Here is a 6,898-nt window from a genome sequence, read left to right on the forward strand (position 1 = left end):
TTAAAATATCATAAACAGTTCTTGTTGGTTGAGCACCCTTTTCAAGGAAATAGAGAATAGCTGGAACATTTAAACAAGTTTGATTCTTTATCGGATCATAAAAACCTACTTTTTGAAGATCTCTTCCTTCTCTTCGAGATCGAACATCAATTGCAACGATTCGATAGACAGCTTATTGGGATAGATGTAGATAAACAACGCCCCCCCCCTAGAAACGTATAGGAGGTTTTCTCCTCATACGGCTCGAGAAAATGATTCGAATTTCTGTCGATAATAATAGAAATTAGACTATGACGTGCATTAATTTCCTTACAGAAAAAACAAATTTCATTTATACTCATGACTCAAGTGGGCTAATTTTGCCTGACAAACTTCGAAGGCAAAATCCTTCCAAAATTTTTGAGTCGTCTTTAAACTCTTTTCTTTGTCTCATTTCGAACGAATTGACTTTTATTCCTTATTCTGATCCAACTCTGTTGTTGAGACAATTGAAAATTGTGTTTACTTGTTCTGGAATCCTTTATCTTTGATTTGTGAAATCCTTGGGTTTAGACATTACTTCGGGAATTCCTATTTTTTTCTTTCAAAAGAGTAGCAACATACCCTTTTTTCTTATTTCCTTCGATAAAGCATTTATCTCTTCTATAGAAATCTAATAAGAGGGATTGATTCTGATATACTTTTATTGGACTTTATTCTTATTTTAACCTTTCGATTTATTTCTATATTAAGGATAGACTGACAAAGTTGGCCTAATTTATTAGTTTTCACTAACCCTAGATTCTTTCCCTTGATAAAAAAAATTCTGTCCTCTCGAGCTCCATCGTGTACTATGTTACTTAAACCCAGCGCAAATTTGGTTCGGAACGAATAGAACAGGCTATGTCGAGCCAAGAGCATTTTCATTACTATGGAAAATGATGGATAGAAAAATCCACAATCGATCATGTCCTTCAAGTCGCACGTTGCTTTCTACCACATCGTTTTAAACGAAGTTTTACCATAACAAACATTCCTCTTTTCATTGCAAAGTGGTATAGAGAATTGATCCAATATGGATGGAATCATGAATAGTCATTGGTTTAGTTTTTTTATACTAATTAAAACTTGCTATCTATGGAGCAATATGGATAAAAGAAAGTAAGTATTTATCCGGGAAGCCTCCGCCAAGATCCAATTTATTTAAACCCATATTAAAATTCTATCATATGAATGAAACATAGTTTGAAAAAGACGACTAAACAAGTTTGCTTAAAACTTATTTATTCTTAAATTTCCACCCTCAACGGATGGCTCGAGATGATCAATCTTGAAGTGAGAAAAGAAGGATTGACTCTTCCTCAATAAATAAACTATCAACCTCCAAAAAAGTTTAATTAATTTAATTACTAGAATTAGAATTCTAGTAGTAATATATTTTTTCAGTACCAAAAACAATTAACTATAATAACTAAATAAACTATTCCAATGAAAAGATTGAAAGTTTTTGGTAGTTATAGAATTCTCGTACTTCTTCAACTCGAATACCAAAAGGAAGAAAAAAATATGACTAAGTGATTTTATTTTATAGTAGAGGCATATCCTGAATGTGCTTGATAGATCCCATTTTTTCATGAAAATAAAGATAGTCAATTTGACTGGACTTAAGACTTTATTATGTTTTCTGAGAAAGAATAAGATATCATTATTCTCTTTAATAAACTTTTGTCTCGTACGGAATACTATATGATTTCACCGTTTGTTTCATCAGAAACAATCTGGGACGGAAGGATTCGAACCTCCGAGTAACGGGACCAAAACCCGCTGCCTTACCACTTGGCCACGCCCCATTTCGGGTTTTATGCGACACTAATAAACACTAGTATGTTTATTTGTTATTCGTCAATACCATTTCAATTACATAAAAAAGGAGGGATATTCTCTTGCTAGTATTCTACACATGCGGATAATATAGAATCAAAAAAATGCATTGATCATTACATGGAATTCTATTAAGATATTATATGAAAGTCGAATTTATTCCACTCTCATTTGAGAGTGCAAATACAAGGAGGTATTTTGTGTTTGGGAAAGTCCGAAGAAAAAAGATTTTGAATCTGCCTTTTCCTTCTTTCCCTTAAAAAAATAACTCAAGAAAAATCCAATTATTTACTCTACAAGAATGAAATGCTTGTTATGCCTAATATACTTAGTTTAACCTGTATCTGTTTTAATTCTGTTCTTTATCCTACTAGTTTTTTCTTTGCCAAATTACCCGAAGCTTATGCTATTTTCAATCCAATCGTGGATATTATGCCTGTTATACCTCTATTCTTTTTTCTATTAGCCTTTGTTTGGCAAGCTGCTGTAAGTTTTCGATGAAATCTTTAGTACTCTGTATGCCAAATTGAATGATGTGTTCATTCCAAAAAAATTTAAAAATGGGTAAAAGCCGAGAAGTTTTATATTTTTATATTATGAACCTTCGATTCTAAAATTTAAATTCTTCTACATTGAATGGGTAGCTACAGCAATAAATTTGGATCAGCCTTTCTACTCCCCTGCACCTAGGTTGAGCAGGTACCTAAAGGTACCTACACAATACCTAACCACCTAACCCTATTTTTGCTATTGATAAGAGTGCTTATTATAAAAGAATTCTTGCAATTTTTTTCAAGAATTCTTTTTTGCATTTTTAGGTATAAAAAAAAAACCATCCTAGTGGATCCGTGTGGTAAGGAAAAACTGGTAATCTATTCCTTAAAAAAAAATCTTGGAGATTATGTAATGCTTACTCTCAAACTTTTTGTTTATACAGTAGTGATATTCTTTGTTTCACTCTTTATCTTTGGATTCTTATCTAATGACCCAGGACGGAATCCTGGACGCGAGGAGTAAAAATTCAGTTTTTTTTTTTTCTTATTGGATTTGTTTCGTACATTTATCTATGAGAAAATCCGGGGGTCAGAATTCTTTCCAATTCGAAAGTCCCAAATGATCCAAGGGAGCGGAAAGAGAGGGATTCGAACCCTCGGTACAAAAAAATTGTACAACGGATTAGCAATCCGCCGCTTTAGTCCACTCAGCCATCTCTCCACGTTCCAAAGCGAAAGGTTTCCGTGATATGATATAGGCAAGAAATAAGAAATAACGGTTGCAAAAAACCCCCTTTTTTTCTTTCAAAAGTCTATAAAAATTATATTGCCAATTCCATTTTAATTATATTCTTTTTTCTTAATGTTAATAAAAAAAGAAGAAAATTCTTGTTTTTTCTTTCTAAAAATCGATATTGGCCGAGAGACAATCAAATAGATTTTCTCTTTAGCGGGCATTTCCATATAGGACTTGTTATAATTATAATAAAACAAGCAGGTTATATAAAAAAAAACGCTTTTTTTGTCGATTATTTATCAAGAAAGCAAAAAGGGTTCTTATCAAATCCACCATAAAATTGGAAAGAAGCATAAAGTAAGTAGACCTGACTCCTTTAATGATGCCTCTATCCGCTATTCTGATATATAAATTCGATGTAGATGAAATTGTATAAGCGAATTTTTTTTATTTCCTTAGACTTAGACCGCGCAAGACAAGAATTTTTCGCTATTTACGATTTCATATTCTTGTTACTAGATGTTCTATAGGAATAAGAAGAAATCGCAACTCCTTTGCGCTACACATAAAATTGGATTTCGAAGGTCCATTTTTTTTTTCAGAATCCTCTATTTTAGTTCTTCCACCCATGCAATAGAGAGGGAATGGGAAAAGAAGGGTTACTTTTATTTTCATTTTTCCCTTAAAAGATAGACTTTGAAATAGGAGTCTTGGAATAATGCTGAATTCAAAGGTTTATTTCTTTCTATAGTATAAGAAAAACAATTTATTTCTATTTCTATAGTATAAGAAAAACAAATAGTATAAGAAAAACAAATCGAATCAAATTCATGGATTTACCACGACCTCGGTTGTGACTGTGACTCCATAGATAAAAATGGGAAATTTCTCTCTTCGAGACCATTGAAAAAGGGCATTGAACGACAAAGAAATCGTCCACAGATAATAAAACTATCATATGCCTTGGAAAGTGATATGAGGTGCTCGGAAATGGTTGAAGTAATTGAATAGGAGGATCACTATGACTATAGCCCTTGGTAGAATTCCTAAAGAAGAAAATGATCTATTTGATACTATGGATGACTGGTTACGAAGGGACCGTTTCGTTTTTGTAGGATGGTCTGGCCTATTGCTCTTTCCTTGTGCTTATTTCGCTTTAGGGGGTTGGTTTACAGGGACAACTTTTGTAACTTCTTGGTATACCCATGGATTGGCTAGTTCCTATTTGGAAGGTTGTAATTTCTTAACCGCAGCAGTTTCTACCCCTGCCAATAGTTTAGCACACTCTTTGTTGCTACTATGGGGGCCCGAAGCACAAGGAGATTTTACTCGTTGGTGTCAATTAGGCGGTCTATGGACTTTTGTAGCTCTCCACGGGGCTTTTGCACTAATAGGTTTCATGTTACGCCAATTTGAACTTGCTCGGTCTGTTCAATTGCGGCCTTATAATGCAATCTCATTCTCTGGTCCAATTGCTGTTTTTGTTTCTGTATTCCTTATTTATCCACTGGGGCAATCTGGTTGGTTCTTTGCGCCGAGTTTTGGCGTAGCAGCGATATTTCGATTCATCCTTTTCTTCCAAGGATTTCATAATTGGACGTTGAACCCATTTCATATGATGGGAGTTGCCGGAGTATTAGGTGCGGCTCTGCTATGCGCTATTCATGGAGCGACCGTAGAAAACACTCTATTTGAGGACGGTGATGGTGCAAATACCTTCCGTGCTTTTAACCCAACTCAAGCTGAAGAAACTTATTCCATGGTCACTGCTAACCGCTTTTGGTCCCAAATCTTTGGTGTTGCTTTTTCCAATAAACGTTGGTTACATTTCTTTATGCTATTTGTACCCGTCACCGGTTTATGGATGAGTGCTATTGGCGTAGTTGGCTTGGCTCTGAACTTACGTGCCTATGACTTTGTTTCCCAGGAAATCCGTGCAGCGGAAGATCCTGAATTTGAGACTTTCTACACCAAAAATATTCTTTTAAACGAGGGTATTCGTGCGTGGATGGCAGCTCAGGATCAGCCTCATGAAAATCTTATATTCCCTGAGGAGGTTCTACCACGTGGAAACGCTCTTTAATGGAACTTTCGTTTTAGCTGGTCGTGACCAAGAAACCACCGGCTTTGCTTGGTGGGCTGGGAATGCCAGACTTATCAATTTGTCCGGTAAACTGCTTGGAGCTCATGTAGCCCATGCCGGATTAATCGTATTCTGGGCCGGAGCAATGAACCTATTTGAAGTGGCCCATTTCGTACCAGAAAAGCCCATGTATGAACAAGGGTTGATTTTACTTCCACACTTAGCTACTCTAGGTTGGGGAGTAGGGCCAGGGGGGGAAGTTCTAGATACTTTTCCGTACTTTGTATCTGGCGTACTTCACCTAATTTCCTCCGCAGTCTTAGGCTTCGGTGGCATTTATCACGCGCTTCTGGGACCCGAGACTCTTGAGGAATCTTTTCCATTCTTTGGTTATGTCTGGAAAGATAGAAATAAAATGACTACAATTTTGGGTATTCACTTAATTTTGTTAGGTCTAGGTGCTTTTCTTCTAGTACTCAAGGCTCTTTATTTTGGCGGTGTATATGATACCTGGGCCCCTGGGGGGGGAGATGTAAGAAAAATTACCAATTTGACCCTTAGCCCCAGTGTTATATTTGGTTATTTACTAAAATCTCCTTTTGGTGGAGAAGGGTGGATTGTTAGTGTAGATGATTTAGAAGATATAATTGGTGGGCATGTATGGTTGGGTTTTATTTGTGTATTTGGCGGAATTTGGCATATTTTAACCAAACCCTTCGCATGGGCTCGCCGTGCATTTGTATGGTCTGGAGAAGCTTACTTGTCTTATAGTTTAGCTGCTTTATCTGTCTTTGGTTTTATCGCTTGTTGTTTTGTATGGTTCAATAATACAGCTTATCCGAGTGAGTTTTATGGACCCACCGGGCCAGAAGCTTCTCAAGCTCAAGCATTTACTTTTCTAGTTAGAGACCAGCGTCTTGGAGCTAATGTGGGATCCGCTCAAGGACCCACAGGTTTAGGTAAATATCTAATGCGTTCCCCAACTGGGGAGGTTATCTTTGGAGGGGAAACTATGCGTTTTTGGGACCTTCGTGCTCCATGGTTAGAACCTCTAAGGGGCCCCAACGGTTTGGACTTGAGTAGGTTGAAAAAAGACATACAACCTTGGCAAGAACGACGCTCAGCAGAATATATGACCCACGCTCCTTTAGGCTCTTTAAATTCCGTGGGTGGCGTAGCTACCGAGATCAATGCAGTTAATTATGTCTCTCCTAGAAGTTGGTTATCAACTTCTCATTTTGTTCTAGGATTCTTCTTTTTTGTGGGCCATTTATGGCATGCAGGAAGAGCCCGAGCTGCTGCAGCAGGTTTTGAAAAGGGAATCGATCGTGATTTGGAACCTGTTCTTTACATGAACCCTCTTAACTAAGATTTTCTTATTTATACCTGTTCTACTTTTTTTCTGTTCTGGCTCGGTTATTCCATCTAGCCGAGCCATTCATTCCTTTTTATGAAAGAAAGATAAGGGACAGAAAAAAAAAAATGAAAGAAACAAACGTATTCAATAAGCAAAAGGAGAGAGAGGGATTCGAACCCTCGATAGTTCCTAGAACTATACCGGTTTTCAAGACCGGAGCTATCAACCACTCAGCCATCTCTCCACAGCCTAATCCTTATTTTACTCCTACAAATAGAACATAGCCATATAAAAAATAAAAAGATTTATTAGCCTCTAGAAAGATATCAGATACAAGTTCCTTTTCGATATATCTCTGTATACTGTAT

The 6,898-nt window shown here is 36.5% G+C and overlaps 2 non-coding genes across 2 annotated transcripts; both read right to left on the minus strand.

Annotated features, from left to right (window-relative positions):
• Positions 1-2,987: 2,987 nt before the first annotated feature.
• TRNAS-GCU (transfer RNA serine (anticodon GCU)) lies at positions 2,988-3,075 on the minus strand. Its single transcript has one exon. It is a non-coding gene; the product is annotated as a tRNA-Ser (tRNA).
• Positions 3,076-6,686: 3,611 nt separating this feature from the next.
• On the minus strand, positions 6,687-6,774 carry TRNAS-UGA (transfer RNA serine (anticodon UGA)). The gene has a single exon. It is a non-coding gene; the product is annotated as a tRNA-Ser (tRNA).
• Between the last annotated feature and the right edge of the window lie 124 nt (positions 6,775-6,898).

This window comes from Aegilops tauschii, unplaced genomic scaffold, assembly GCF_002575655.3.
Source record: "Aegilops tauschii subsp. strangulata cultivar AL8/78 unplaced genomic scaffold, Aet v6.0 ptg001075l_obj, whole genome shotgun sequence".
Lineage (NCBI taxonomy): Eukaryota > Viridiplantae > Streptophyta > Magnoliopsida > Poales > Poaceae > Aegilops > Aegilops tauschii.